General features: G+C 35.8%; 1 pseudogene; it reads right to left on the bottom strand.

Moving 5' to 3' along the window:
* LOC101587488 overlaps positions 1-24257 on the bottom strand; it is a 100772-nt pseudogene that overhangs the window by 62128 nt on the left and 14387 nt on the right.

Raw genomic sequence — 24257 nt, 5'->3', positions numbered from 1 at the left:
AATGTGATCATGTATGTCAGAAGTATACAAATAAAATTTTAAAAAGAAAATAAATAAATAAATAAATAAATAAATAAATAAATAAAATTACCAGTATAAATGGATTCAATTCACAAATTAAAAGAAATAAATTGTTAAAGTGGATTAAGAAACAAAATCCAAAAACATGCTGTATACAAGAAACACGTTTAACCCTTAAAGATAGTCATAGGCTGAAAGTCCAAGGATGGAAAACAATACACATACTCCATCCAGGAACTTATAAAAAACCAAGGCAGCTATTCTGTTCAAAGACAATCTGAACTTCAAACCAAGAATGATCAAACAAGATAAAATAAGGTCACTATATACTGGTTAGGGGAAAAAAAATCAAGAGGAGGAGATAACAGTCATAAATATGTATGCATGAAATACGGGAGCACACAACCATATAATACAAAATTTAAAGGACAGGAATATCTAATAACTAATATCACAAATTTAACAAGGGAATTTAACACCCCCTTATCTCAAAAATATAAGTAAAGCAAGCAAAAAATTAGCAAAGAGGTAGCAGAACTGAACCACACCTTTAACAAATAGACTTTGTGGACATACACAGAGTGTTACACCAACATCTGAATACACATCCTTTTCAGATACACATGGGACATATACTAGTCCATAGGTCATGCTTAAGTATATGCAAGAAAACACAAATTATTCCATGCATATTGTCTGACCACAGTGCAATGATACTAGAAATTAAGGATAAAAACAACCATAAAAACCTCACAAATGTTTGGAAATTTAATGACACCTTCTTCAGCAACCAATGGATTAGAATGAAAATTAAACAAGAAATTAAACAATATCTACAATCCAATGGAAATTGAAGCACAGCTTACTGGAATTTGTGTGATGCAATGAAAACTGTCCTTAGAGGGAAATTCATAACAGTGAACTCACACATTAGGAAAGAGTGAGAACAAATAATTTCCCTAATGCTGAAGTAAAGCTTCTAGACAAAGAGGAGCAAACCAAACCCAAAGCCAAAAGATGGGAGGAAATCATAAAGATCAGAGCAGAAATTAATGCAACTGAGAAAAAACTATAAGAATTAATGAATAAAAAGCTGGTTCTTTGAAAGATTATATAAAATTGACAAACCCCTAGATAAACTCATCCAAAAGAGGAAAAAAAAACTAAAATTCAAGCAATAAGGAATGAAAAGGGTGAAATTACTACACATCCTATGGAAATACAGAAGATCATTAATAGCTACTTTGAAAATCTTTATTCTCACAGAATTGAAAACACAGAAGAAATGGACATATTACTAAAAAGTACAAATTACCAAAACTGAATCAAGAAAAGATAAAACATCTGAATAGCCCAATATCAGGCAATGAAATTGAAAACATTATAAAAAAATTTAGCAACAAAGAAAAGCTAAGGTCCTGATGGATTCACAGCTGAATTCTACAAGAAATTTAGAGAAGATTTAATCCAAATCCTTTTCAAACTCTTCAATGAAATTGAAAAGGAAGTAATACTTCCAAAATGATTCCTGAAAGCAAGTATTATACTGACACCAAAACCAGAGAAAGATTCAACCAAAAAAAAGAACTATAGGACAATCTTCCTCATGAACATAGATGTAAAAATCCTCAAAAAAATCCTACCAAATACAATACAGCAACTGATCAAAAAGATTGTAAACCATGACCAGGTAGGGTTCATCCCAGGGATGCAAGAATGGTTAAACATATGCAAATCTATAAACATAATACACTGTATCAATAAAGCCAAAACCAAAAACCACATGATCATCTCAATTGATGCAGAAAAGGCTTTTGGCCAAGTCCATCACTCATTCATGATCAAAGCCCTACAAAAAATTGGAATAGAGAGTATCTCCTTCAACTGAATAAAAGCCATATATGACAATCCAATAGTAAGCATAATTCTAACTGGGGAAAAACTGAAATCTTTTACTCTTAAATCAGGTACAAAACACGTATATCCTCTATCACCACTCCTATACCATGTAATTGTGGAATCATCCAGAGCCATTAGATGAGAGAAATAAAAGGAGTAAGAACAGATAAAGAAGAAGTTAAACTATCATCATTTGCAGAGGACATGATACTCCACTTGGAAGACCTAAAAACTTCACCAAGAAGCTCCTAGAATTAATAAAAAAAATTCTGTAGCATAACAGGTTACAAGGTCAACAACCAAAAATCAATAGCATTCCTCTACATGCACAACAAACACATTGAGAGAGACATTAGAGAAACAATACCCTTCACAATTGCAAAAAAAGAAGAAAACCTAGAAATTAATCTGAGTAAAAGATCTATACAATGAAAATTACATTACTCTGAAAAAAAAAGATCAAAAGGATTTCAGGAGCTGTGGAGATGGCTCAGTAGAATAAGCACTTCCCTGGCAAGCACAAGTGCCTGAGTTCAATCCCAGGTTCTTCCAGAAAAAAAAAAAAAAGAAAAGGATTTTACAAAATGGAAAGATATTCCTTGCTCCTGAATAAGAAGGACCAACATTGTGAAGATGAACATACTAACAAAATTGTTGTACAGAGTTAATGCAATCCCCATCAAAATATCACCAATATACCTCACAGAGCTAGAGAAAACATTCCTAAAATTTATTTGGAACCAAAAAAACCTAGAATAGCAAAGGCAATATTGGACAACAAAGGAAGGCAAGAGGCATTACAATCCCTGACTTGAAATTATACTACAATGCTACTATAATAAAATCAGCATGGTATGGGAAAAAAAAAAAACAGACCCAAGGATCAATGGAATAGATTAGAAGATGCAGATACAACTACAAACACATTCAGCTATCGTATCTTTGACAAACACCCAAACATGTTCACAGGAAGAAAGATAGCCTCTTTAACAAATGGTGCTGGAAAAACTGGCTTTCCACATGTCAAAAATTAAAACTACAGCCAGGTATCACTGTACACTAAACTAAAGTCAAAATGGATTAAAGATCTAAACATTCGACCAAAAAGACTAAATCTCCTAGAAGAGAAAGTAGGCAGAAATCTTGAAGACATAAGGGTTGGCAAACATTTCATGAACAAAAATCAAACTGCATGGGAAATAATTCAAAGAATCCACAACTAGGACTTCCTTTTATTGAGAAGTTTCTTCACATCAGAAGAAATCACCAACAGAGTGAAAAGACAACACACAAATTTGGAAAAAAATTTAACCAACAATCACTTAGACAAAGGTCTTCTATCCAGTATATATAAAGAACTAAAAAAGTTTGGGGCCCAAAATTTAAACACTCAATTCGAAAATAGGCATCAGAGATGAATACACATTTCTCAGAAGAACAAATATAACAGTCAAATAAATACATGAAAAAATGCTCCACATCACTGGCAATTTGAGAAATGCAAACTGAAACAACAATGAGATATCACCTCACCCCACAAGAAGCGTATCATAAAGACATTGCCTAATAATAAAGGCTGGAGAGGCTGTGGGGGAAAAGGAACCTTTCTCTACTGCTAGTGGGAATGTAAACTGGTACAACCACTATGGAAATCAGTGTGGAGACTCCTCACAAAAGTAGCACTAGAAATCCCATTCAATCCAGCTATTCCCCTTCTGGGAATTTTTCCAGAACAAGTGAAAACATCATACCACAATGATATATGTGCACCCATGTTTATAGAAGTACAATTTGTCATAGCCAAATCTTGGAAGCAGCTAAAATGCCCATCACCCAACAAATGGATGAAAAAGATGCAGTGTTTTATAAAATGGAGTATTACTCTGCTATAAAGAAAGACAAACTAGAAGCTTTCATAGGTAAGTGGATGCAAATAGAGGCTACACTCATAAGTAAAATAAACCTGACCCACATGTGTAAATAATATATTGTCTCCCTACTGTAAGAACCCAAGAGAAGAAATAAAACCTGAAATGTATAACTGATATGGTAAAACAGAAAATAATGAAAGGATTAAATAACTTAAGCATTAAATAACAAAGAGAAGAGAAAAAAGAAAAGAAATAAGGTAGAGGAAAAACATGCAAGTATATATAAAGGACAGATAAAGTAATTGCACTGCAAATCTCAATCACTCTTTTGAAAATACAAGTTAATGTGTAGAATTTTCACTTTGACTGACTCTATATGCTGATAGCCATGATCTAAGCAACTAAAACATGGCCAGCAATGTTTAATACAAAAAACATGCTTGGATACCTGAAATTTTGGTCTTCTAAATGTGTATCATTTCTAATGTCATATGAATTAGTACTATACCCTCTTTAAAACAAACTTTTGAGAGAGAAAAAGAACAAAATTTAAGGTTTCTTGAAAGCAAGTGGTAATATCTAACTACATGTCCAATCTTACATAACTATATCTGTTAATCTGAGCAACAGATTTAATGATAAAATAGGTAAGATATCAACCACTGTTAATCAGTTATTCTTGGGTTTGAAAATTTGGAACATATGTACTGTTTATGTTGCCTTGTTTCTTTCTTTGTTTCTGATTTTTGTTCTTGTTTTGCTTTTACTTTTCAAAATAAATTTAAATTAAAAAAGAAGATAAATTTGAAAAACTCATAGGTTAAATAAATGCAACTTGAGAACATAATGTTAAGTAACAGAGGTTAGATAAACAATCTTAAATGTCTCATTATTTCTCTTACATGAGAAACTCAAAGTATATAATGCAGAAGACAAATAAAATGGAAGATACACAAATAAGTAGATTTTACCTAAATTTTCTAATCTATTGCTTAAAAAATTTAATATATTCTAGTTTTAGTTATACTACTGGCTTCTCTTAGATCTCTTAAAAGAAAGCTTTGTGCTAATATCTGTTTCTTCTATGTAAGGATCTTTTGAGCAGTATCTTGTATTCTGAACATGATGCACAGTATATTTGTTATCCTCTTTCTTTCCCTCCCTCCCCCCACCCTTCCCCATCTCTCTTGTTTTTAGAGACAAGGTCTACTTATGTAATTCATGGGGGCCTCAAACTCACTATGTAGCCCAGGCTAACCTCAAATTCTTAATGATCCTACTATCTCAGTTGCCCGAGTACTGGGATTATAGGTTTGCACCTACCAGGCTAGATTGTGTTATTATTTTCTTCTGAAATTTTATTTTATTGTTTCATAAAATACAACAGAATATTCTGAGAATCAAGAAGAAAAAAGCTATCATTTGTCATGCTGCCATAATTTCAAATCCCCAAAGCAACATTCTAGAGACAACATGATCAGCATAGCACACCTGAACTCTGATCTCAACAACTTCTAGCAAAGCCTTATGAACTTGACTTGAAGTCTGACTGAAGTTCATCTTCCCTGCACTCCTCAAACTCATACACACTCAATTATTTTTAAATCATAGAGATAAAACAAATAGGAAAGATGGCTAGTGAGTAACAACTGTAGTTGGAGTCATTTTGGTGAGAAAGATCTAGAATCTTTTTAAGTTATCTCTAGATTACATGAAGCATTAAAAGCACCACATAACTCAATCTGAAAGGGAAAGAGCCACACAACCTCAAAATAGGGAAATTCAAATTCAAACTATTAGGTCATTCACACTCAATCCTGGTCTAGGTCTACAATCTAATGCTATTAGAAAATTAAGTAGCACTTCCACGATCCCTCATGAAGGCAGAGCAAGATCACATACTAGGGAAAAACATTAACTACCATCTGTTATGTTGTCAACAAGACAATGATTCTGGGGCTTTCCAAAGACATTCACTGGACAGAATAACTGGTTGGAACATTTTAGTTACTGAACTGTCAGGCAAAGATCACCACACCAGCAGAGCACAATAGACATAGGCCCAGGATTCTGAGACATACAGGAAATAGAAAGAGATCTAAACAACAAGCAAATGATGCAAAATGACAAAATTTGGTAACAAACTGAATTAAGATTTTTTTAAAAACTTATAATAAGCAGAAAAAAGCACAGGAGAGGGAGTTGGGGAAAGAGATATATTTATGTATGTAAGGAGGATGGTTTGGAAATTGTACTGTGGATTTCTTCTGGTCTACAGAAAGAAGTAGTTAATGCTTCTTTCTTGCATTTTTGTTTTCATTTTTCTCTCTTCTTGATTTCTTATAGCCTTTTTTTCTTTCTTTTTCCAACTCTGCATACATATATTTGGTAACTGGAAGACACCAGCATGCAATACAACAAACAGTGTCAAATTCACATTATTTTGCTTGGTGAAGTTTTGTATCATTTCTAGTTTTTCTTTTATACTACTATTCTGTATTCCCTTTTTAAAAGAAAGAATACATATAAAGGTTAAAAAGCAAGAAGTAGCAATAAAACTCAGCTTCAAAAGAGGCTAGGAAGAGAGTAACAACAATAATCAATGCATTGTATATTGTTATGTTCACAAGTTGTTCAAAGGACAAGATATAGGCATGAAATATTGTCCAGAAAACTACCAACATAAACTTTCTCCTCAATGAACCAAGAGAAACCAACTGTATAACTACTTTAACTGTCTGTGTAAGCATATATTTTTCCTTTACTTTCCTTTCTTTTCCTTTTTTCCATCACAGTTTTTCTTTTTCTTTTATCAGTTTCATCCTTATTCATAATATTCAGTGTACATTTTGAATCTTGTTTACCCTTTCAAATTCTCACACTAGGGAGATAATACAATGCTTGCACATGTGAGGCTGGTATATTTCAGTTAGAAGTAGGCTTGAGTTCCATCCATTTACCTGTAAAAATCTCAAATTTATCCTTTATGCTGAGTAATGTAATATATTATATTAAAATACATGCAAAGACACACACACACACACATACACATACACACTGCTTATCCATTCCCTGGTTGATGGGTATTTGGGTTTTTTCCAGATTTTGCTATTCCAAGTTTTGCTATACGCAAATGTTTATAGCAGCACAATACCACCAAAAGTGGAGAATGGTTCCTTTTTTCCCACAATCCCTCCAGCATTTATCAATTGTTTTTTTTTGAAGACAGTCACTCTTTCTGCAATGAAATGGAATCTCTGTGCTATTTTAATTTGTATTTCTTAAATAACCATTGATTTTGAACATGTATTTATTTGACATGTATATTTGTTTATCTGAGACGTGTGTATTCATCTCAGAGGCCTATTTTTGGATTGAGTCTTAGAATTTTGGAGTCCTGACTTTTTAAAATTCTTTCTATATTCTGGACAGAAATCCTTTGTCTGACAGATAACTGACTATATATACTTTTTCCCACACCATACATTGTTTTTTCACCTTGTTGGTGATTTCTTTTGTTGCTCAAAAACATTTTAATAAGGAGAAATCCCATTTACCGATTCTTTGTTGTATTTCTCTTGCAGTCTGGATTTTGTTCACGAATTCTGTACCTACACCTATGTCTTCAAGATTTCTACCTATTTTCTCTTCTAGTATATTACTGTTTCTGTTTTAATATTTAGGCCTTTGATACATTTTGACTTCAGTTTAGTGCATGGTGACAGACATAGATCTAGTTTTAGTCTTTGGCATGTGGAAAGTTTTTCCAGCACCAATTGTTAATGAGACTATCTTTCCTCCAGTGAATATGTTTGGCTCCTTTGTTGCAGATAAGGTGGTTTAGTGTGTGCGTAATTGCATCTGCATCTTCTAATCTATTCCTCTGACCTAGGGTGTTTTGATTTGTTTTCTTTTGTTTTGCCAAGACCACACTGATTTTATCACAATAATTTTTTAGTATACTTTCAGGTCAGGGATTGGACATGCCTTGACTTGGACATCCCACTGTTGTTCAGAACTGCATTTGCTATTCTAGTTCTCTTCTAGTTCCAAGTGAATTTTAGGAGTGTTTTCTCTAATTCTGTGAGGTATGCCAATGGCATTTTGATTGGAATTACACTAAATCTGTATAAAAGTTTTGGGATACCATCATTTTCACTAAGTTGTTTCTTCTTATCCATGGATATTTTTCTATCTGCTGATATTCTCCTCAATCTCTCTTTTTAATACACTGTAATTTTCACTCTACAGACATTTTAAATCCTTTGTTATGTCATTCATTTTTTAAGATGCTATTATGAAAGGTGCTTTCCCTAATTTCTCTCTCTGTGAATTTGTTGCTTGTTTATAAGAATGCTATTGACTTTTGATTTTTGACAAACAATTTTTGATGTAGCTGATTGTATCCAGCTACACTACTGAATTTGGTTATTTAAATTTGATGGATAAATTTTGTTGGAGTTTTTGAGGTCTTCTATGTATAGTATTATGTCATATGTAAATAATGATAATTTAATTCCTTTCTTTCCTATTATTATTGCTTTTATTTCTTTCTCTTGTCTAATTGCTCTGGCCCAATGTTTACAGAATTATATTAAATAAGAGAGGTGATAGTGGACATTCTTTTCTTATTCCTGATTTTTAGAATGAAAGCTTTCAGTTTTTGATCTATTTAGTATGATGTCAGCTGTTCGTTTGTCATAGATGCTTTTTATCAGATTAAAATAAAGAACTTCTATTCCAATTTTCGAAAAGGATTTTATGATGAATGACTTTGTCATCACTGACTTTATCATTATTGACTTTATCAAATGCTTTTTTGCATCTATTGAAATGATCATTTTATTTTTGTCTTTGGATTGCAGATGTTTCAAAGTGCTGGAACCCAAAGTATCAAACAACACTCCTGCTGGCCCACTCTCTTCCGGGACTCCATGAGTGAAGAATCTACTGAAGAAGGTCAGCCATACCTGCTGATGTAAAGAACTGTATAGCCTCATTTGCAGGACCATGGAACACCAGTTTTCTGGAGGCCAGTAATGTGAAACTATCAAACATCTTGAAGATGCAGTCCTGAGGCTGATGCATGGAGAAGATGATTGTTCTTCCTGGCTTAGACATCCTAGGTTAAAGGATGGAAAACAGAAAATGATTATTCATCCAAATCTTGCACTTCCCACTTGATTAACACTAACAAATTTCTCAGCTGGTCTCATATAATCAACTTCTTGCTCAGGGAAGCTAAATTCTGTGCTTTTATGTTTAAAACTAAGGCTTTTTGACATATGTACATCAATTCTGCAGAAGCCACTGGAAGATTTACTGAAAATGCAAGTGAAATGAGAAGAAAGGTTTGTACTAATATTGTTTAGATAAGATATCATGTCTGCATCTTGTTCTCTGAATAACTACTATGAAGACAATAATATGCAATGTATTAATTATTGTAACTGTCCTATTAACCTCTTTTGAAACTGTTTCATTGCTATTTTTTCTCATTAAAATGAATTTAAAAAACTTTTTAAAGAAAATGCATGTGAAAATTCAGGTTATTGAAGTCTCATCAGCCATTATATTACAACGTGAAGGTAGAAGAAATCTCTATTATAAATTTACACTCAGGTTTTCTAAATGCTAAAGCTTAAGAAGTAATTAGAGACTAAATATTCAACAATGATCATATGCCAAATTCTCATTAACCACTATGTCTCTGGTTCTTTCAAATAATTTTCATTCTTCTGTCCTGATAATACAGTTAACACCACAAAGTGCTATGTCTTCGTGAAATGCTTTAGAGGTAGCCACATTTCAATATTGACAATGTTGTTATAAGGCAGTTCCAACACTGCTATTTCTTTTATTTTAACAATAAAACTTAAAAGGTCAAGCAAATAGCCACAGGCTAATAGTTAATAACAGGAAAGGCCAGGATTTGATCTCAGACCTAATTCCATGGGAGAAACAGTACAAAATTACCTGTCACAGGAGTTATTACAACTGGGTAGAAAAAAAGGGCAAAATCACTGTTAAACTGCTATTAAAATGGGGCTGGGGAGTTGGCTCAGTGGAATAAGCACTTCCCTGGCAAGCACAAGGGCCTGAGTTCAATCCCCAGTTCCGAAAAAAAAAAAAAAGGAAAAAAAAAAAAAAAAAAAAAAAAAAAAAAACCTTTTACTAAAGGTCCTGCCGCAGTTCTGCTGAGCCTATTAGCCCATTTGCACCCTGAAGACTTCCAAGGAGATTCAGCAGCCCTAGCCCTGCCCACTTAGCCTTCCCAACAGAGTTCAGAGTTCTGCTGAGCTCAGCCACCCTTTTTGCTCTGAAGACCTCCAAGGAGACTTAACCAACACAGGGACCTGCAGAAGCCTTGGGGAGCCCTAACCTATGCCAACAAACCATCAAGAGAGCCTTGTAGAATGCTGGCCTGCAATCATCATCATTGGATCCTTCTGGAACTGTGCCCTGCCTCTTTCCCCTCAATGAGGTGGAAGGCACATTGAACCCCACACAATGAGAACTTTGATGAGCCTATCCTCCCTTCCCACTCTCCTGAGAGCCTTGCTGACCCACAGCTGACCACCTACCATCACTACAGAGTGACGGAGAACATTGGGGGCTTCAAAACATGGAAAAAAAAGAGGAGATAGCTCAGCAGTCTAAATACCTGCCAGAAAGCATAAGGTCCTCAGTTCAATCTCTTGCATTTCATGCTGTGTTTGACCCACAACATGGGGCATACCATGCCACCCTCAAAGCTGGGCATCATGGTGCATGCCTGTAAGTCCATTTTGTATGCCTGTAAGGGCTATGGAGGCTGAGACAGGAGGATCACTATGGCCTTAGTTGCACAGCAAGACCCTGTACCAAATTAATTAAATTAATAATTTTTAAACAGCAAAGGGAATGAACAAAACACAATCTCAGACCTCCAGCCTACCTGAAACAAGTCCACTGGGACAAGGTCATAGAGGAACTTCTAAGTCACACACATGAAATTTCTGAGATGATAGCAACTAAAGTAAAGAAACAACTTCATCAGGCCATGGAGGAAATCAGATCAGAAATAATCTCTGAGGTAGAGAAAAAAAATAACAGCAATCATGAAAGAATTGCTCAACACATCTCAGGAAGACATAGATACAAAAAGAGAAAGGAATAGGAAAATGAAGGAAATAATAAATGACCAATTAAAGAAAGAACTAGAAGGCATGAAACAGATTCAAACTGATATCGAGGACATTAAGAATTCCATTGAAAGCTGGCAAAATCACTTGAATGAAACAGAAGATTGAATATCAGACATTTCAGATAGCACAGCAGCTAGCAAACACTAAAGGAAAGATCTCTTTTAAATGAAACATCAGGAAATAATAATAAAACAGCTGCAAGATGATACAGAGAAAAATAATATAAGACTAATAGGTATCAACCGAACAGCTGTCATTAACACAAAAGACATAAAAAGTGTTTGCAGAAGTAGTAGCAGAAAATTTCCCAAGCATGTTAAAAGAATCTCATATACAGAAAACTCAGCTCCAGCTAGCCAGAATTAAAATTAATCTTCAACCAGATACATAATAATCAAGCTCCCACAAACTGAGCAAAAGTATAAAATATTAAAAGTTGTTAGAAGAAAATAGATTACCTACAACGGAAAGCCCATCACAATCACAGCAAATTTCTCAAAACAGACCATCAAATCAACAAGAACTTAGAGCAATATATCTCAGATCCTGAAAGAAAACAACTTCCAATCCAGATTGATGCACCCTGAAAAACTATCAAATTTAATTGAGAGATTAGATACTTCCATGACAAAGAACAACTGAAGAAATTAATGACAACCGAACTAAACCTACAAAGAGTACTAACAGGTATCTTGGCAAGAGACAATGACAACAATGACTTCAAAAACAAGAGTAGAGTACTGCCAAGCAGATCAAGTATTTAAGCCAAGGCAAAAGTAGGGATCCTACAATAGGAAAACAATATGACAAAGATAAGCCAGTACATACCAGTTACAACTATCAATGTAAATGATCTCAATTCACTAATCAAAAGAAGCAGATTGGCAGAGTGGCTAAAGAAACAAAATCCAACCAATCAGCTGCATACAAAAACACATTTAACTGAAAAGGAAATTAATAAACTGAACATCAAAGGATGAAAAACAATGTTCCATGTGACAGAAAATCAGAAAAAAAAGCAGGAATAGCAATTATAAATATATATGAACCCAATGTAAGAGCACCCAACTATAGAAGACAAATTTCAAAAGACATGAAAAGCCTAATGAGCAATAACGTAATTTTACTGTGGGACTTTAACAGCCCACTGACACAAAGAGATACATCAACCATGCAAAATACAAGCACCCAAATAAAAGAACTGAATGAAACTTGTGAAGAAATGGACTTAGTAGACTTTTACAGAGTATTTCACCCAACAGCATCAGAATATACATTTTTCTAAGGTGCACAAGCCACGTTCTCAAAAATAGATTATGCCCAAGAACACAGAGCATGCTGAAGTAAATGCAAAGAAATTGACACTATCCCACTCATATTCTCTGACCATAGTGCAAATGAAATTGAAAATTATTGACAAAAGCAATAGCAAAAACTCTACAAACACAAGAAAACTAAATAACACCCTCCTTCACAATCAATAGGTCATGGGTGAAATTAAAGAAAAATTAAACAATATTTTCAATCAAATGAAAATGCAGATATAACTTATTGGAACCTGTGGAATGCAATGAATTTCTGTCTTAAGAAGGAAATTTATAGTGATAAATCCTAACATCAGGAAAACAGAAGCCCAAACAAACAATTTCATACTGCACCTCAAACTCCTACAAAAAGAAAAGCATGTCAAGTCCAAAGCCCAAAGAATGCAGGAAGTTATAAAGATCAGAGCAAAAATAAATTCAATGAGGATGAAGAAAACAATACAAACTATTCATGAACTGTGGTTCTTTGAAAGAATAAATAAAATTGATCAACTCCTAGCCAACCTCATCTAAAGGAAACAGAAAAGGTGTGTTTTCAGAGGATCCTCAGGCCTCAGGAATCAGGCAGCAAGGAAGCTGCTGACTACTGAGTGGAACCTACAGACTGGTAGCAAAGCCCTGAATGCTGAGCTCTTTGCTGGGAGGCTGGGATGGGGGGATGTCCTGCTTTCTTGGGACACTTGGGGTGATCAAATGTGGCAAAACCTATGAAATGGAAGCAGAAAGTTAGAGGCAGCAAATGAAGTAGAAAGGAACAGCTTGGGAATCTAGATGAGTGGGGTGGGATTTTCTTTGTCTTATTCTTGGAGATTTCAAATTATTTTTAATCTTTAATTTTTTTTTCAAAAATAGACAAAACTTGGGCTGGGGAAATAGCTCAGTGGCATAAGCGCCTGCCTGGGAAGCACAAGGTCCTGAGTTCAATCCCTGATATAAAAATAAAATCAAAAGAAAAAAAAAGGGAAAACTTAATTTTTGAAAAATTTTACTATAAAAGCTCCTATCAGTCTTCTTTCTTGATGAAATACTATTACTTTTACTTCATTATTGCATGTGTTCAGTCCAGGCTCTAGAAATCATTCCTTAAATCATCCATCTCAAGGCCAATTTCTGAACTGATCATGTTGGCTCTGCCTTTGGACAGACCCACAACACATCTACTTCTCAGCACCTCACCATGACCATCATAGTCAAGGAACCATCACACTTCCTCAGCCTCCATACTGGCCTACTCATACTCACCCCTGCCCAAATTTGTAACTCTCTGCAGCTGCCACTCCTGAGCTCTCAAAAAGCCTTCCAAGTCTTCTAATTACAGTAAAAGCCATACTTTTTACAGTGGCCTACCAGGTCTATATAATCTGTCAACAAAATAATCCCAACCCCCATCCTATTCTACCTGTGATGGGTTGAACTGTGTCCTCCCCAGACCTTCATGTGCTTATGTTCTGATGCTCAGTACCTCAGGATAGGGTTACAGTTGGAAGCAGAGTATTCAAAGAGATAATTAAGACTATACAAGTTCACTGAGAGGATCCTAGTCAGACTGGTGTTCTAAGAGATTAGGTCATGGATAGAACATACCAATGGAAAAAAAGTAGCCATCAAGAAGTCAGTGACAAAGCACTCAGAAGAAACCACCATGAGGACACCTTGATCTCAGACTTCCCACATCCAGTGCTGGAAGAATGTTAATTTCTGTTATTTAAACCACTCTGTGTTATATAGTTACAACAATATCTTCACCAAATTCCACTCTGCTTAGTCACTGGGTTCTGTCCCTCCAGCCTCATTGGTATGCCAGACATGACAGGCCTGGTCAGCTTGGGCTACCTCACTGCTCCTCTTCCAATTAATACTTTCTCTGTCAAATCCAACCTCAGATGTCACTCCTTCTCATCTTTTCTGTCACAGGCTTAAGGTTTCCCTGACTTTCCTATTATTTCAATCTGCCCTCACTCTTACCATTTTCTTTTCTAATTGACTTTCTGCCTCCAATAGAAGGAAGAAATTCTGTTATTCCATTATGAGTCCCCTGCACCAAGAACAAGTACACAGAAGTGATCAGACATTAAATAAGTGAAAGAAAAATGTTCTCACAGCTGTTACCTTTTCAAAAGTACAAAAACAGCATGTGCTGTGCTTGAGTCTAAACCATTAGTGGGCTCATCCAGGAACAAGATGGAAGGATCATTGATCAGCTCCATTCCAATGCTGGTCTTTTTTCTTTCTGCTCCAGACAGACCATGGATAAATTCAGTTCCAACCTACAATAAAACATTGTCAACAGGAATGGCCACAGCCACTAGCATGTGGTGTATAATTCTGTTCCAGCCCTACACATTTATCTTATTATTCTCTTTATTCTCAACTGCATATAAGGGGATACCTAGGAGAAGGAAGTGATTTCTGCTTTACCAGATGAGTAAACTATGCCTCATGTCAGAGCTGCTAAGTGGCTAAGACCTAATATGAAGTCCATTTGTTTAACACTTCTGTATGTACCTGAGTCAAACACTTATTTTTAAAATAGTCAGAAGATATTGAGCAGGATACAGTGGTGCATGCTTATAATTACAGCACTTGAGGCAGGAGGTTTGCCATGACTTTGAGGCCTTGTCTCAACAAAAGAAAGCAAAACAAAAACTCCTGAACACAAAGATGCAGTATGACACATAAAATCACAGTAAAAAGGATAAAAAGAAGCTAAACTAAAATGATAACAAGTTTAAGCATCACCTGGGCAACTTAGCAAGACTTGGTCTCAAAAATTAAACAGGGTGGAAATTGGGGTCACAGCTCAGTACAAAAGCTCTGGGTTCAATCCTTAGTACCACAAACAATCAACCCATCAGGAAAAGGGAAAATAGAGTAATCTATTAATCATCTATCAGCACAACCTCCCCACTGTCTCAGCTATAAAAATCTCCAACTGGAATTATAAGATTAGAGTTGACTCTGAGTCAGGAAATTGCACTGTCTGTAGCCTTTTCATTTTCCATAGCACTTTTGACAGGCACTGCCTATACACAAACTCATCACAGAACTTCAATTCCTCCTCCTCTTCTTCCTTCTCTTCCTCCTCCTCCTCCTCCTCCTCCTCCTCTTCCTCCTCCTCTTCTTGTGTTTTAGTGAAGGGTCTACAGGGTGTTCAGGGTCTCACTATTACATTGGACTTGTAGTGATCCACCTATTTACAGTCTTTCAAGAGCTGAGATTACACTTCCGCACCACTACGCCCAGTCTGTCACAGAACTTCTGATTTACACTTGCAGCTAAATGCAGAAAATGGATGTATAGCAGGGCAACTGACTCTTTTCAACTAGTCAATGTTATTGTACATGGCAAGGGGAAAAGAAAGGCTTAAGGGAGGTTGGAAGTGGGAAACAATTCTGTAACTGATTCCAAAAAGGCCAGGCATGGTAGCCCACAGCTGTAATTCTAACACTTGGGAGGCTAAGGCACAATGGCAAGTTTGAGGCCAGGCTGGGCTACATAATGAGTTCAACTATGGTTACAAGAGAAACCTTGTGTCAACCATGCTCCCCTCAAAAAAAAGTCTCCAAAAAGAATAACTAATGCTACCTGTGGCCTTGCTAATCTTCTATTAGCTACTGAACTATAAGGACATTTGGAAACACTTTGAGAAATATGAATAAATATTGTCTTAATACAGCTGACAATATGAAGATACTGTTCTTTTGGTTGGTTGATAATGGTACTGGTATTTTTATACATGCATAATAAGTGGTCAGGGGGTAAAATATTATGTTTTTTTTAAAAATACTTCAATAAAAAAGTGAAGGTCATTCTGGTTAAGATGTGAAGAACTGAGAAAGCAAGGTGAACAATCTTAATAATGATACTTTTATACCAATTTCTTACAATATTATCACTATGGTAATCAGACTATTTTCTTTGAATTTCTATTGTTTACAATATCATTAAAAAGTATAAAAATAAATAATTATTTCAAGCAATGACATTACACAAATTCTAAGTCTACTTTCCTCTGAATAAAATTTTGGATGCCAAATGACACAAGGAGAAATGTATAAAGCAAGAATCTTTGGATATCAACTCCAGAAATAAACTTCCCAAAAGCAACAGAACAAGGTTCCCTAGAGACAGGCAGAAAGACAGACTACTAACAAGAAGAGAAAAATTAGTGCAAACATATCAAAGAAGTCAGGACCTGAACTATGATCATTTTTTTCTTTGGGGATACTGGGAATTGAACTCAGGACCCTGTACTTGCCAGGCAGGTGCTTATTCAACTGAGCTATCTCCCCATCCCTAGGACCAGAACCATGAAGATGAAGGAGGATCACATGACAAGGGTTCGATGATGCAAAGTTTCACATCATCTCCAAGATTCAATCATTGTCAAACTTTTTCCAGTTTAATTTATGCTTCCTTATTATGTAACTAGTAACTTTTCTCCTCATTATAAGGAGCCACCAATTTGAACACACACATTATGGAAATTTTTGGATTAACATCAGTTGATGCATAAAAGAGAAGTCTCATCACCTGGCTGTGATTCTACCAGCTTTATTTACAGTACCTTGGAATCTGCCACTTTATCCAGACCTAATTCTTCAATGATCCTATTAATTTTCTCATTTTTTTTCTTGATTTGTCATAGTTGTACAAAGTCAAAGAGCTGCTAAAAATTGTAAGTTTTCTCTCACTGTCAGTGTGCCCTTCATGACATTTTCCTTAGAGCAAAATTATATTTTAATGATACAGGCAAAATCTTTTCTATGATCTAGAATATGTAATTTAGCCAAAGGAAATAATATAACCAAAGTAAAACTTTAGCTAATTGTGATTTTCCAATTTTAAGTATTATAGAAACTACATACACTACAGAAAGGTGAAAAATCTGGTGGAATCATTTTTTACCTCACACTTGCACATAGAGGTAATTGTGATGAATATTAACAAACTATTGCAGTCTCTTTTGTACAAGGATTTGCCAAAAGACATCTTACAGGAAACAAAAACATAAAGGAAGGATAGCATCAGACCCTTTTTGACAATGATAAACTAGCTAGATTGATTTGACTGCCTTACACGGATCATATTCCAGATCTTCTTTGCCTTTCCAATTAATTCCACCTTCAATCTAATGGAAGATTATTAAAAGGTATTGTAAAGAGTGGTCTATGAGCATGTTATATAAATAGCTAGAAGCACAATAAATCATATGCCAAGGCAGATGCTCACATACAAACAGAGGAAACAAAATCTCACAGACACTTGTGCCACATAGCCTGAATAACATTTGAAATTGGCAGGTTGTGCTTCTCCATTTATGAGAATATCTCCAGATAAGCCATGTGGATTTTTCCTTGCAGCTAAGACATCTAACAACCTACAAAAAAACATATACATCATGGAGTCTTTTTCCCTACAACAAAGAAGGTATATTTTAGCTTCTCAGCTCATGAGAAAATAAACTTGTCCAGAAAGGTAATAAATATAGATGCACATGTATATTTTTAAAACCCTCACCTACCTTTTCATCATGTGCTACAAGAAAGCCTAGAACCATAAAAGCAAAGCATCATTGGCTTATCCTATTCAGACATTCCAAATGATCCCTCTTGGTGTCTAACTTTGAAGAGCCCGAGCAAGGCAGTGTGCTTCTTTATTTTAATCTCGTGCCTTCACTTAGAACTTCTGTTCCAGCTCTCTCCTTTTAAAATTATCTCCTTGTTCCCCCTCTCTATTCCAGTTATAATTCTGGTTTTTATAGCCCAATCACTTTTCCACATTCGATTAGCAAACCTAACCAAATAAGACTATACTACCTTGTCCTCAAAACAAAACTACAATCTGGCCTGAATGCACATTTTACCAACATCTAGGATGAGCCTAGATGCATAACAAATGCTCAACCAACACCTGCTTGTGTAAAGGTAATTTTTTTTAAGTCACAATGCAATGACATAGCAAAAAAGCCAACTTATATTATCAGTTATACTCACACAGGTTTGCCTGAACCTGGGGGTCCCAGAATGGCATTGAGGCCAGGTTTCATGATCCCACTGTAAGTACAAAACATACTGATTTATTGTTCCACCTTAAATGAAGTTTTATCAACTCACATCTGAACTGAATATACTTAATGAAGGTTGTTGAAATTTTAGACAAAAACAAGAATCAACTTTTAAAGAAAAATAATGGTTATTAATAGAAGACTATACCTGTCAAGCACAAAGTCCTGAGTTTGATTCCTGGCATCAAAATAAAAAGAGAGAGGAGGGATACGGAGGCAGGGGAGGAGAGGGGAAAGGAAGGGAGGGGGAAAAGGGGAGGGAAAAAGAAGAGAGGGAAGGGGAGGAAAAAGGAGAGGAAGAGAAAAGAGGGGAGGGAAAGGGAGGACAGAGAGAGAGAGAGAGAGAGAGAGAGAGAGAGAGAGAGAGAGAACTAATATTCAGAGGATATCAATTGTGACTCAAGAACTATACCAAATGGTTCAGGTCCCCTCTATTCTTTTTTTTGAAACGTCTACAGGATTCTCAGTGTCTCACTATGTAGACTGGATTTATAGGGATTCTCCTGCTTTCAGCCTCCTAGGAGCTGGGATTACAGATGGGCGTCACTAGACTCAGTCTCAATTGCTGTCTCAGCACCCCCTGGGAGCAGGGCCCACACAGCAGGTGGAGGGATCAAATCCCCAGCCGCTGGGCCAGCTTGCAGGTGCTTTACTCCACCAAGCTATCTGGCCAGCCCTTAGGCTTTTTAACACTGTGTCAAGTACAAAAGAGCTTCTGGGCAATGATGATGTCTTTAAAATATCTCCTTACTTGCTACTTTGTCAGGTACTATACAACTACTCAATGAGTCACAGAATATAGATGATAGTGTTCTTACTACTAAAACCTAATCAGATCCCTCCAAAAACACATTGTAAGTAGAAATCTACAGGTGAGAGTAAATTATTCCAGAGGATAAGAAAATTTCACTAGTTCCTAACATTCAAAAACTCTTCCCAATTGGAAAAGGAAATCACATTCCAGATGAATTATTTCCTTCCTTATTAAGTGTCCCATAAGAGGACTAGAAAGTATTTAGTTTACAAGTGGGAGGCACTCTTCAGTAGGGAATCCCAAGACATTTAAGAATGTAAAGGCACGGTAGGCTGGCCTGATAGCTCAGTGGAGTAAAGTTCCTGCTTGGGAGAGTGCAGCAGCCCAGGTTCAATCCCCAGCATGCTGTGCAGGTCCCACCCTCAGGGCACGCTGAGATGATATGGAGACTGGGCGTGGTGGAGAGAACCTGTAATCCCAGCACTTGGGAGGCTGAAAACAGGTGAATCATTACGAGTCCAATCTATGTAGTGAGACCCTGCAGATCCTGTAGGCCCTGTCCTAAATAAAGAAAAACATAGCTGTGTGGCATTGGTGGTATAGTGGTGAGCACAGCTGCCTTCCAGAAAGAAACAGCTAAAAAATAAAAAATAATAATGTGTAGGCATGGCGTAGATAAGACTATGTTTCAAACTGTGCATGTGTGAGGGTAAATAATATTCTGATAGAGTAGGTGAATGAAAGAAATTACAGCAGAGCTGACTGTGCTAAAACCCAAGAAGAATGCAAATATTTGATATATGATGCCATAGGTCACAGATGGGTGGACTGAATAGATCAAATTGGAGAAAGCAAAATTAAGACTAGTCCATTACAAGTAGACAAGCATAAGGAAAAGTAGACCTAACAGCCTTTTTGAGCCCTGGTGTATATGGCCAGTCTTTCATTATACTATATAAATAGGTCAATATGTATTACACAGAGAAAACAGTATATATTCCAAGAGGAAGGTGAACTGGAAAGCTATTTTGATCTCAGATAATATTTAATCCATAAGGTCAATCCTATAATTATACAGTTGTCATAAATGATAAAATTTCCAATGTAATTATACTATAATGCATAATCTAAAAGGACATTAGCATTTGTCTGTGCTGGGATCAACACATTTTGTCTGTTGACCCAGACACATCACAAAACCATTATACAACAGTTCTGGGGAAAAGGAGAAACATATTTTGCTTTGTTGAATAACTGAGATACCACTCACTGAAATACTGGATAGAAATGACATTCAGTAAACCTAGAACACACTGTAGCACAGAAAACACTCTTATTTTGGGATGGTACATGCCTTCCCACCAATGCAAAGATATACTGAGTAAACTTTCAAGGTCTAATTATTTATAGCTCTTGATGCATCTTCCTTATTAGTAGCTACTTGCTTATTAATAGTAACTGCTTCTAAAATGACCAAAAATAAAGTTGGTATTCACTAAGGTGTCATTGCCAGTAAACTTTTCAAGGTTTTAAAAATACTTAGCCAAAGAAAATGTGCCATTTCAGATGGTATATCTGTATCATCAATATTCACATTAACAGATGAATAAAGAAAATGTAACATTTATTCACAGTGGAGTACTACTTTGCCATAAATGAGTCATTTGTAGGAAAAATGGGTAACATGAGATTGTAACATGATGTGAAAGAAATCAGACACACTGAAAAAAAGAGGACATGGTTTCTTTTATCTGAGAAACTCAAAGTATAAATAAAGAATAAAACAAAACATAGATAATAGGAACTGGGAAAGATCTTTTGCAAATGGAAGGTGACCAAGAGTTGAAGGAAAGGGAGGGAGAGAAGAGAATGGGGATGAAAAAAGAATTAAGATGTGGTATGAACAGGCATCAACTCCCCATGAGGAATGCAATCATTTTGTATTGCAAATGTGTTCTAATAAAAAAAATGGAAAAAGTGAGAAGAAAAAATATAGAAAAGAAATAAGTTTATTCATCTTATATAATGACAACTGGGACAGCAGGTAAGCTTCCAAGGTAGGAATCACTTGCTCAGGGTAGAAGATTAGGGCTTTTTCCATTAGAAGGATGACATAGGGAAAAGGGTCTGGGTTAGCAAAAGTAGGTGTCTTAGAAATGCTTTAGTCTTGTTAATCTTTTAAGAACACCTATAGTTACTGGAGAGATGGCTCACTAGAATAAGCACTTCCCTGGCAAGCACAAGAGCATGAGTTCAATCCCTGGTTCCGCAAAAAAAAAAAAAAAAAAAGAAAAAAGAAAACCTATAGTGCTACTAAAGCTGTACATCAAGCTTACAAATAGGTCATTTATGCCAGTCCTTACTCCTCATCATAGAAACTCTTTCAATTTTAGCTGGAGTTATCTACATAAACTCTTTCAAAAAAAATGAGTCCAGGCTCGCTGGGAGGAATGAATTTTATATTAACTTTCATTCAACTTCTAGTCAACCTTAGTTCGGTATGATTACCTAGTGTGCGTCAGAAAAGAAATTAGGACACAGATACTTGAACCACCCTTTGTCACCACACTAAACATTCCAGAATGATTGAAAGAGAAATTTAGCATGAATGTGTTAAAAGAAAAACTAAAGGGTTGCTTTCACAGTTTTACAACCTAATATTACAGATGACAGTAATAAACCACAAATGCAGTTTCAATCTGGAGTAGTGGTGAATTCTATCCTCATTCACTCAACACAGCTACTAAAAATTTGTCATATAAATGTAAGACACTACTCTAGGAAACAGGATAACAGCAAAACAAGTACAGAAACAAATGGAAAAAAAAAAAAAAAGTCCTGCCCATCCCCCAAGTTTACAATCTTGTCCAGCACAGCTCTCATATGCTGCTCATCTGTTCTCCCTATTCATGAACAACATGACTGGAACAAAACTATGCTCACTGGTTACATAGAGTCTACAATGGCTTTCATACTACAAAGGTTCATACAATACAGATCTATACGCCTCAAATAGCTGAAAGTACTTGTCACCTATCACTTTACAAAAATAATTTGTTGACCACTGTTTTAGTCCACAATATATGCTTTTGTGCTCTCCTTATCCTATTTTCTACCCTTCTATCATCACTCTCAAAACATTGTCTTTTATTGCTTTACAGAATCTGTCTACATTAGTTCTCCCTCATTATACTATTTCCAAAAACATGCTCATACTCCACTTAATTATGCCATGACACACAGCACCCTGAATTGTGTGAACACATGAAATTAAACTTACCAGAAGTACCTTGTCATATGTCTTCACTTTAGAGGATAACAGTCAATCCTTTGCTCTCTTTTTTAATAGACAAAAATATGAATGTTATTTGTGAGCATGACATATCTCTGCACACACATGTGAATACCTCATGATTTTCTTAATCTCTATGCACTCAACCCTCCAGTGCAGGATTAGACTTCTATAGTATCCCTTAATGCTGCTACTACAAGAGAAAAATATAGTGAAAGTGCACTAGATTTCTGAATTCCCCCATTACATTATATGATTTCTGAGAGCAAGAGAACATACTCTGGACCTCTGGTCATTTTGACCAATGCCCTACACCTTAGGGGTTCAAAATTTGTCGCGTAAATGAATTTATAAATTTTTAAAAGAATTACTTTCAAAAAAACAAATCTTCCTCACAAAAAACAAAAGTTAATCGAGGAGAGAAGTGGCAACATGCTGACAGGAAGATACAGAATCTAGATACTGAAAAACAACAATCTAACAAAAGATAGAGTCAGAGAGACGGAAAAGTAGAGACAGATAGACTGATTGCCAGGAACTGGAAAAGCATTGACAAGAAAATTAAAAGCTATAGAGTAGTTGGAAAGATGATCTACAGTGCATAAAAAGAAGGAAACAATCTGGACAACTCCTAAAGGGCTTGCTTTGGCAGAATGCAGAGGCCAGGTTTGATCCCTGGTGGGCCTTGCCAACCCCTCCCTCAGGGCACACTGGGAAGGTGACTGAGACTGGGCATTGTGATGCAGGCCTGTAATCCCAGAGTTTGGGAGGCTGAAAACAGTAAAATCACTAGGAGTCCAATCTACATAATGAGACTCTGTACACCCTGCACACCCTATAGACCCTGTCCTAAATTCATTAAAAAAAATATCTAGACCTCTCCCCAGCTCCCCTGACTAACTGAGGAGGAATCCTGGCCCCCAGAAGCAGAAAAGTGGCCAAAGTTGTGAGGACTAGGGAGAACCAGGAGCAGAGCCCATTGCCTGCAAACTGCAAAAGTGGCAAGGGTTTTTACTACAAGGGGATTCCTTTCACACAGCAGACACCCAGAAAACAAATCAATGATGTGTTTGGTGGACTCACAGAAAATATAACTAATCAGGTAGTGGAGGTGAGAAACAAATCAATAAGGGAACTTAGAGAACATATTGATAAAAAACCATTTAAGCTAAACAAAAATGATACAAAACATAAAAGACCAGTTTATCAAAGAACTAGAGTCTATGAAAAGGTCCCTAGCAAAAATGCATGGGATTAAAATTTATATTATAAGTATGGAGAGCAGAAGTGACCAATATAAGGAAAGACTATCAGAATTACAAGATGCTCTCAAAGATTCAGACACCTTGAAAACAAGAAAAATGAAGAAACAGATTCAACCACTGACAGACAATGAAAAGACTATTCTAAAATTAATTTGAATAAGTAAAAAAATCAGAAGGCAGCCCAAGGGACACAAAAAGTGCTTACAGAAATGACACATGAAAACTTCCAAATATTGGAAAAAATTAAACATACAGATAAGTGAACAATATAGAACCCTAAATAGCCATGACCAAGAGACCATTTCCATGTCCCATCATGTCATAATACCAGAAGTTTAACATGAGGACAGATTCTTAAAAGTTGTTAGAAAAAAGCAGCAGAACACTTACAAACATAAATCAATTCGAATTACACAAGACTTTTTTAATGCAAACCTTAAAGGAAGTATTTCAAGTGCTACAAACTTATCTATCCTGCAGAATGTCCTTTCAAATTTTATGGATAAATAAGGCATTTCCATGATAAAAAGTACCTCAAGAAATTCTGGACCACCAAAGTAGTACTTAAAAAAAAAA

This window comes from Octodon degus, unplaced genomic scaffold (assembly GCF_000260255.1).
Source record: "Octodon degus isolate 3935 unplaced genomic scaffold, OctDeg1.0 scaffold00125, whole genome shotgun sequence".
NCBI classification, from domain to species: Eukaryota; Metazoa; Chordata; class Mammalia; order Rodentia; family Octodontidae; genus Octodon; species Octodon degus.
Note: the sequence above shows the minus strand (reverse complement) of the source record. Positions and strands in the feature narration are given on the sequence as shown.